The following is a 9,905-nucleotide window of genomic DNA, read 5'->3' as shown; positions in this document are numbered from 1 at the left end:
CCTGGCTGGGACCCAGCCCGGCGCGTAGGGACGCCCTTGCTGTGGCTGGCTGAAGCTTGTTGGCAAAGCCGGCCTGGGGGTGCCTGGGAGCGGGCAGGGAGGGTGGCCTGACAAGGCTCAGAGAGCGGGCACACCCTGGGTGAGGTCATGCCTGCCTCACACCTCTGGTATTCTGGCTGATCGCTATCTCCTCCCCCAGCCCTCGGGGTTACTCTGCTGCCTCTGCCCAGATGGGGCTCCGAAGAGGTGCTGATAGGGCAGAGCCCCGCTGGAAGCCAGGGGGAGCCTCCACAAGCCCTGGCTGCTGGTCTGTGGTTCCCACCGCCACCCCCGCCATTCCTCCCGCCCCGGCAGATGGACAGAGTCAGGGCCGCCAGCCCGTGGGAGAGATGTCTGCTCCCCAGCACACCACCTCCACTATGGTAAACCCCGTCCCCTGGCTGGCTGTTCTCCCTCCCACCGCTCCCCTGGGAAGCCAGGCCGGGAGGAGGGAGCCCCACGGGCCAGGTTGCAGAGGGCTTCTCCCTTGGGAACACACCTAGTCACCTCCCACCCCGCCCTTGAGGCCCCGATCACCTCTACATCAACCAAATAGGGGAACCGTAGGGTTTATCACGTAAACTGGAGAGCGAGAGGGTGAGAATCACCCGCTGAGATCACACGCTGAGCTCGTCAAAGGCAAACTAGGTATGTGACCCACTGTGGGCTGGAGCCCCAAGAAGACACGTGGGCATTCCAGTGATTTGGCTCTGAGCAAACCTGACTCTTTGGCCTGGGGTTCTCGGGAACAAAGACATGTCCAGCTCTGGATCCTTTTTCTTTTAAATTCTTTTATTTTTCTTAATTTATTTTTTTTAAGTATCCCCTATATCCAACGTGGGGTTCAAATTCATGACTCTGAGGGGAAGAGCTGCAGGTTCTACCGACTACATCATCCAGGTGCCCCTTCTTAATTATTTCTTTTTCAGCCCTGGGCCCTTTTTCTTAACAGAATGGTGGGGTCGGGAGGGGGCTCCTTAGGGAACAGAAAGGGAGGACAAATTCCAGCCGCTCTCAGGAAACTCACTTATGCTTCCTGTTCTCTTTACGTTCCTCATCCCTAGACTTGTCCCTGCATCAGGGAAGCTGTGGACCTAAAATGAAGGCAGCCCACATTTTTCCAGGGGGACATGATCTTTCTGGGTGACTGCTGACTTCCCCCTTCCTTCCCACCCTCATACCCCCAACACACACACACCCCTCTACTCGGTCTCCTTCTATCTGCCTCCCTCATACACAACAGGGAAGCCAATGGGTCTCCAAGTGTGGTTCCCGATCAGTTGCGTTAGCATCGTCTGGGAGCTCCCTAGAAAACCAGATTCTTGGGCCCCACCCAGACCTACTAAGCCAGAAGCCTTTCGATCTGCATCAGTTGAGAAGCTCTGCTCTACTCCTCTCAAACTTGAATGGATGCAGAGATCACCTGGGGATCCCACTATAATAGAGATTCTGGAGCGGAGGCAGAATGTGGGACCCAATATTCTGCATTTCTTAGAAGCTCCCAGGTGAGGCAGGTGTTAGTCCACAGATTTCCCCCCACCCCACCCCATCCCAGCTTGGAATAGTAAAGCCCTGGACACCCTAACTCTCAACCCCGGCTGCACTTTCAAACCACCTGGGGCGTCTTTAAAACTTCCGCTGCCTGAGTCTTGTCTCCAGAGATTCTGGTTTCATTGATCTGAAGTGAGACTGAGGCACGGGTAGGTCTTTAAATCTCCACAGGTGATTCTAGTACAATCTGAAGTTCTTAGCCAAGGGCGGTAAGAAGTGCTCAGTGCACAGACACACACACACACCCCCACCCACCTACCGCCCTCACCCTCTGGGTTCCTCCTTCTCTCTCCAGTCTTCCGGATCCCCTTCCACCTCTGCCTGCCCATGTCTGGCAGACACTGGACACACAGAAGCACGTGGACACACAGAGAGATGTGAGGATAGACAGACTCTGCAGCAGAAGCAGCAGGCAGGAGAAGGCTGCAGGCACCGCAGACACAGGTAATCCATCTGTACAGTGTATGTGTTGTAAACCCCTGCAGGTGTGGAGAGAGAGACAGACACACACGGGCAAGCACATGCCTTCAGGAGCACACACCAGCCGCAGGAGAGTCAAAGACCTCCTCCGTCTGTCTCCAGTGCTATGACTCTTGGTCCTGTCATTGCTCCAGAGGAAGGGGCCTGGGTCTGTCCCTAACTATCAGCAAACGGGGGGAGCCCAGGCTTAGGCCCCCTCCTCTCCCTCAACACCACAGAAGTACTGTGGTGCGACCAGAAGTCTCCCAGGGAACCTGTTAGTGGCCGGCTGACTCAGCCTCAGGATCTCCTGGGGGGCTCAGGGGGGCTGATGCATCCTAGAGGCTGTGGGTGCCCTCCGCCCCTCAGCCCAGTGCAGTGCTGCTACGTTGGGGCCCCCTTTGAATTTCCAGTCGTGCGTCCTGCCCCCCACCCCGTGTGCCGGGGGGCGGGGGGGGGCCCGCAGACAGGCCTGATTGATGACTCAGGGGGTCTGTGGCTGCCGCAGGCCTATTTTATGATGTCATTAGGCAGCTCCGGCCGCGGGAAGGAATCCCTCCTGACATCATAAAGGACTTGATATTTCGCTAATGTTATCTTGGCGGCGTGTCGCCCTGACATTTTCTCTCTGCAGCGCTCCCCCCAGGACCGGGACTTGTCTAACTACAGCCTGGAAAAAATGCAAAACAGACAAATGCACCCTCGGGGGACAGCGGGAGAAAGCTAATAGACCAGTCCCCGGCTCCCCACCCACGGAGGTGGTTTAGGTGGGAAGCATGATGTGTTTGTCAAGGGGAACCCGAGGCTGCCTTCCTACGGCGGCGCTCCTGCCTTGGGCCCTGCCTGCTCAGCCGCGGGCGGAAGGCAGGTGCTGCTGCTCCAGGACCAGCTCGGCGGCCCAGAGGCTGTGGGACTTGGGCTAAGCCCTCACCCTCCTGCACCACAGTGGCCCCTTCCACGCCACAGGGGCTTGACCATTTCAGACCATCTTAGAAGGCTCTGGGGAGGGCAGCAGTGCCGCACAGGTACGGAGGGACGACGCCCTAGGCTCTGAGCTGAAACACTAGACACCTGCGGGGAGGCTGGGTGGTTTGGTTTGCAAGCTTCCCCCACCCCCGGGAATGGTTTTGGGGGCCAGACTCAGAATAGCAAGAGGTTTGGGGGACAGACTCAGCAGAAAGTGCCATCTTCTCCTTCCCAGGGTGGCACAGGTGGGTCAGGTCTTGGAAAAGGAGAAAGATCCAACAGCCACAGGTACCCTTCCTAGATCCACCTCCAAAAGGACCCCAGGCTAAATCAACCAAAAATCTTCTCCTACCTGAGCAGCAATCGCCCACAGCACCCAGACCCCAGAATCCCCGGCAGATGGGCCTCCAGCTGACCCTGACCACGCCTGGGGGCAGGGAGCTCATTCCTTCCCCCAGGCAGCCCAGTCATCTCCCTCCCCGTGGCTTCCCACAAAGGGTCCAGATTCTGTTTTGTGGGCATGGTGGGAAGGGGCTGCTCCCTCCACCTCAGGACAGCCCCGCCAAGACAGGCACAAACACCGTGCCCTGGCCCCACCCTCCAAGCGTGCCGGAGAAGCCCGGCTTTGTGCTCTTTTCAAAGACTGGAGTATCTTCAAAGAGCATAACCGACCATTTTAACCTGGGGTCCAGGGTTGGGACTGCAGTTCAATGGAATGAGTTTCTTCTGTAATCCTGTGTATCTTTTGCATTTAAAACACTGTTTGAGAAGGTTCTACAGGCTCCGCCAGACTGCTAAAGAAGTCCATGGCATTTGGGGGGGGAGAGTTAAGTCTGTTCCAGACTCTAGACAAAGCCACTTTTAGCCATGAATGCGTTCTTTGGAGAGCTTGCTCTGGCCTGGGTGTGTGTCTCACCTCTGGAGAAGCCCCGCCACCACCACCCATCTTTGAAGAAACTACTATAAAGAAAAGATGGGTAAGACCAAGACCCACTTCCAGGTGCGACCTTGACGATGGCGCTTTTTCTGTGCCCTCAGGTGACTATGCACTGCCAGATTCCTAGGCTCCTGGATCTGAGTAGGAATCAATGGCACCGCTGAGCACTGTTCAAGATGAGCAGGCAAAGAGGGACCAGACCCAATCCCAGCTTCGGAAATTTCCCACCGGGGAAGTAGGCTTACTCCAGCCACACCCCGCTGCCCACCCTTCCCTAGCACACCGAGGGCTCCCTGCGTGCTCAGCTCTGCGTGCACTGCTGCTCCCTGAGCCTGAGTGCCCATCCTATGCCCTTCTAGTAGCTAACCTTCCCTCAGCCTCCCAGTGCCTGGTTGTATTACTCACTTCACCCTGAGGGCCCATGTCCCAGGGAGAGACCCAGCTGAGCCTCCAAGAAGGACCACCTTGGCCTTGGATGCACTTGTAGCTATGGTGCATGGAGATAGAAGATAGCCAATGCCGGTGTTGACTCACCCATATCCAGGTGAGGCTGCCTGAGAATGGACTGGGGCAACTGGGCAGGGAGGTCCAGTCAGGGAAGCCTGGAATCCAAACCCAAATAGGTGGGGGAGGGCTGGGTCAGGAATCAGCACTTGGGCACTTCCTCCTGAGTTGGTGGCCCCCTACAGGACTGCTGCGGGGCAGAGGAGAGGGGGCAGTTTTCCTCCCAAGGGCCCCACTGCCTTGTTAAGGGAGTCATTCTGAAGCCACGCCCTTCCAGAGCCGCCAAACAAGGATAACCCCTGATTGCCCAAGCCGGTAGATGGCCACTCGACACTCTCCAAAACGATGAGCAGTTCATTCATTCAGCAAAAATGTATTGAGTTCCCATTATTTGCCAGATGATGGAAACGAAGACAAAAATTCTTGTTCTCAAAGAGCTTACATTCTCAGGGCGCCTGGGAGCTCCATCAGTTAAGCATTGACTCTTGATTTCGGCTCAGGTCATGATCTCAGGGTCTGTGTTCAGTGGGAAATCAGCTTGAGATTCTCTCTCTCCCTCTCCCTCTGCCTCTGCCCCCAACTCACATGCTCTCTCTCAAATAAATAAATCTTTTTTTAAAAAGCTTACATTCTCTTGGGAAGACAAGCAACATGGAAAATAAATAGGTAAAAAGTATAGTATGGTATTCCTAGAATGTTATACGAGGTGTAAATAAAACTAAGGAAGAGCAGGGTGTTTGTCAGAGAGAAGGTAACATTTGAATAAAGACCTAAACAGGGTGACAGAGGGAGCCAGGAAGAGATCTGGGGGAAGAGCATTCCAGCAAAGGACACAGCACATACAAAGGTCCTGAGGCAGGGACATGGCTGGCACATTTGGGGAACAGGGATTGTAATGCAGTTAGAGAGAAGTGAAAGGGAGGAAACAGAGACCCTCACACATAGGGAGATTGAGCATGTGAGGCTGGAAAAGCTGCTGTGATGACTTCGACTTTCCTCCACAGGAGGTGGAAGGAGTGAAGGTCCTAAGCAGGCAAGTGATGTGCTAGGACTTGAATGTTAACAGGATCAGCATGGCTGCTGTGAGGTACCAGACCACCGAGGAGCAGGGAGAATACTGATGCAGCCTTCTGCTGGGACAGTGGCGGTGGAGGTGGCGGTGTTCTAAAGGGGGAATACTGAACGCAGGCACTGCTGATGGCTCTGGCATTATTTCTGCACAACCGACCTATGAAGCACGTCATTTGTCCCCATCGTTGAAAAGGACAGAAAAGGAAACTCGGGTCCAGAAAGGTCACACAGCCAGTGAGTGAGTCAACACGGTCTTATCCCAGTCTGAAGCCCAACTTCTTCACACTCCGCTTCGGCGCCTGCCTGGGCAGGCTTCCAGCAAGGAGGACATCTAGCCAAAAGACCCCAAGAGAGGGGAACAAAGTCAGGATACTTACCAGCAGAGAAGTGTCCCTAAAATGTCATCTTACCCAGCTTTCTCTATACATTAAAGCTCGAATGATACTTATTGGTCTTAAGTGCTTTTATTTTCACTCACAGAGTTTCCAACTTTTAATCAATCTTTATTTTAAATTCCATCCAAAACCATCGGTGAAGGGAGAGGACTGTCAGGGGAGGGGAGGCATTTGATGACGGCAAGATAAGAGCTGAGGCACCGGAATGATCCATCACACTCCTGTTCCAGCACATCTGTGAGCTGGGGCTTGGGAGCCTGGGGCAGGTAGGGAAGACAGTCCCTATCCCTGCAGGACAGCCACACGTGCAGGGAACCATATCCAGGTGAGGCTGCCTGGGAATGGACTGAGGCAACTGGGCAGGGAGGTCTAGTCGGGGAAACCTAGAATCCAAACCCAGACAGGGGTCAGGGAGCCCCAAGTCACATCCCAGAAAAGTTCCAGTTGATGGCAGAGGGATCATCAACAAACAGTTGAGCTGGGGCACACATGCTCCAAAGACCAAGCCAACAGATCTTCCAGCAGGTGGTCAGGCCTCCCTTTAGCAGGAAAGAGGGCTGGGAGGGACACCACAAAGGAAAGGAGAAAAGGTCTTCTGATCTCGCTCTCACTGCTGCTGGGGGTGAGGATTAATATGCAGCGGGCGAGATGATAACTTTAAAAGGCCAGGAGCTTGTGTGGCTCTGAGGTTGAGTCCACATGGGAGATGGATGTAGGGAGCCCCCCTCCAGAGGCTGAAGTGGGCTTCCAAGTCTCATCTGTTATCGCCACAGCAGCCTGGGCCAGATCTACAAGAGCGAGCTGCATGAAGGAGAGAAAAGTGGAGAAAGGGAGTTAGGGCAGCTACATGCAAGAGTCCATCCTGCTCACCTTGATGCAGCCATGCCTGCATTCGGAAGTCGATACCAACACCCTCACAGGTAGATGTCCATACCCAGAAATGCACCTGCCGAGGGGCACAGCCAAGGAAGCACTCACTAATGCATGCAAAGGGCAGACTTCTAGATACTGACAATGCACACAGAAGTACAAGGGTCCCGGAGAGGATACACATGCTGAACAGCGATGCTTACATCGATGACAACAGAAAGGTGTGGAGTCATATCCACAGATCCTGGCAGAGGGGGCAGCCGTGCATCAGGACGGACACACAGCTGCACATGCAGTGAAAGATACATACACACAGACACCCGTTCATACAAGTGGATATGTATAAACACACATACACAGAAACTGACAGATGTGTACACGCAAGCTGTTCACCTACACACAGATGTGCAGACACACACACACCCAGACACACAGATGTGCACAACTACCTAGATCTATCTATCCTTATATTGATATGTGATGCATATATGCACATTATTAAGAACACATGTTCCCGGATGTACCCTGGGCTGCGTGCACACACACACAGGCACGCACAAGGACATAGTCAATATGCAGGCACATGCACAGGGGCTCAGCATCCCTGAGCTGACCAGCTTCAAGCCAGGTGCTCCCCTGACCCACCCCTGCCAGCTACCAAGCCCTGGTTGGCTCCTCCAGGTACTCAGGCCCTGCCACATCTCCTGTCCGCCTGCTGGCCCCCCGCCAGGCCCCAGGCTCCTGGAAGGCAATTGCCCCACTCTCCCAGGTGCCGACTCAGCCACATTTCACACCCAGCTGTGGAGCCAGGCCAGTGAAGCTTGCTGGAGCCTGCTTGGGGCAGCAGCGCGGGGGCGGCGGGAGGGAGCCAAGATCCTGTAGTGGCAGAGAGAAGAGCAGCCTCAGCTGCCGTGCAGGCCTGCCTGGCAAGGCTTGCTCCCTCAACTCCAAGTCATCCACCCTCTGTAGGCCTCGGCTTCCCCACCTCTGAAATGGGACAATGTGCCCGTTCCGCTGACGATGTCAAGTGTCCGTATCACGTCCCGGATGAAAGAGAGGTTTTGCTTCACCTTCTCTTGTCTTTGTCTTAAAGTAATTCGGAGACACAGGGCGAACTGCCCCTGTGTTACACTAGGGAGCAGAGCTCTAGAAGGGGAACTGCAGGGAGCAGACAGGACGGTAACCCCGGTGCCCGCTGCAAACTCCAGGTCGTTCCCGGTCAGGAAATACGCAGCGCAGAAGCTGCCGGTCCCATCCCTTGCCCACAGCAGACATCATTAATCGATCACAGTCTCTTCGGGGGAACCCAGACTTGGCCTGGACATCCTTCTCCGTGCACCGCTCCAGGCAGACATGCGTAATTGACCAGAGTTGGCAGCTAGGTTGACATTCGCTGCCGTGCTGTCGCTACCTCTAATTCATCTAATTCCGAGGGCGGATGGGGCAACTGAATGCTTTGGAAGAACATGGGCGGTGTGCCTATCAGAGGCATTTTAGCACTATTTCCAAAGGCTATTGACATCCTAGGTTCCCCCCACCTCCGCGATCTCATGACCTACACTGGGGTGCAGGTTCAGGGACAGGTCCCTGCCGTTGCTCTGTCTCACAGAGGGAGACACCGAAGTTCCGGCGAGTGCATCCAGGGTCACACAGCTAAGAGCCAGAGTGGGAGTGGGATTCAAGCCTCGACTCCTGTCTCAGTGCTCTTGGACCACCCCTGGCCCCCTGCCAGCTGGGCCAGGCCAGAGTGTGTGGGCCTGGGGGAGCCAGTGAAGCGGGGGGCGGGCAAGAGAGGCCAGTCTCCTCCCAGCAGAAAGGAATCTACCCTCCAACTAATTGGTTCAGAGTGCTTCTTTTGACCCTAATTAGCTATTTGTCATGTCCCCATTTGCATACCAGAAAAGATGCAAATTTGCATATTTGTAAATGAGGCTGAGCCTGGATGTGGGTTCTGGAAGAGCTCCGCGGTTGCTGGCAGGCGGGGAGGCAGCTGGCTCTTGCCACTGAAGCATGGGCCGTGGAATGAGGAGATTTGGAAGACAGCTCCTTGGCTTGGGTCTGCAAGGTGCTCTCAGAGGAGGTCAGACAAGATGGCCCGCTTCGCTCCCTCCCCTGGGGCCAAGTGGTGGGCAGGGAGAATGGGTGAGCCCAACGCTGCTATTTTGATTAGATGAAACAAGGAGGGGGGAATATAAAGTAATTTCAGGACGCTCTGTGCTGGGAAGCCTTCTGTTCCCGTCCTTGGATAGAATCTGTAACACTTGCAAAGGGGGGGATGTCTCCCTCCACCTCGCTAGAGAGGATGAGGTTTAGAAGGGAATGGAGGTCAGGGGGAATCGCACCCTTTCTCTCTCTCTCTCTCTCTCTCTCTCTCTCTCACACACACACACACACACACACACACACATACGCATACACACTCTCCCACACTCTCAGATGCACACATACACTTGTACACACATCTACAATTCACTTGGACATGCACGCACACACACCACACCCACAAGCCTCTGCCCCCCAGGAGCACCCTTACACACAACACCCCAGACCCACAGAGATACACACACAACTCTAACTAGAGAGGCACATTCGCACATGCAGACATTCCCAGACTTCCCGCCACATACACATTCACGCCCTTACACATACAGACACACACTCAAACACTTGAACATAGATGTAGGCATACAGACTCACTTAAGCTGTGCATAAATATTTACATACACACACACACACACACACACACAAGATATACACGAGAACATCCTTGCTAAGACCAAATTCCCTGGCAAATTCTGGAAATTCGGAGCCCTTTGCCAGAGCTTCTGATACCTCGATGGGAGACCAGAGAAGCGAGATGGACATCCTTCCTAGAAAGGGAGCAGGTGTAGCCCCAGGGAATCAGACCCCGAGGAGTGACTCGTTCTTTCTCTAGGAAAGCAACGACTAGCAAACGCCCTGGTGCCTTCTGGGTTTTTGTCTAGGGCTCAGAGCAGGGTCTGGGTGGGCCTTGACAAGCAGGAGAGCATGGCAGGGGGCTCGGGGGGAGCAATGCTACAGTGTTGGGGCCTGCTGTGCTTTGAGAAGGAAAGGATCACGCTTCCTCTGATTTC

The 9,905-nt window shown here is 54.7% G+C and overlaps 1 long non-coding RNA gene across 2 annotated transcripts in view; it reads right to left on the bottom strand.

The window, feature by feature from the left end:
* Window positions 1-5,992: 5,992 nt before the first annotated feature.
* LOC131810144 (uncharacterized) overlaps window positions 5,993-9,905 on the bottom strand; it is a 65,199-nt gene continuing 61,286 nt past the window's right edge. For both annotated transcript variants that reach the window (XR_009345441.1, XR_009345442.1), the window contains exon 3: window positions 5,993-6,723. This is a non-coding gene — a long non-coding RNA (uncharacterized LOC131810144). The remainder of the gene's footprint in view (window positions 6,724-9,905) is intronic.

Source organism: Mustela lutreola, chromosome 10 (genome assembly GCF_030435805.1).
Source record: "Mustela lutreola isolate mMusLut2 chromosome 10, mMusLut2.pri, whole genome shotgun sequence".
Taxonomy (NCBI): domain Eukaryota; kingdom Metazoa; phylum Chordata; class Mammalia; order Carnivora; family Mustelidae; genus Mustela; species Mustela lutreola.
This window is presented reverse-complemented; position numbering and strand designations above follow the sequence as displayed.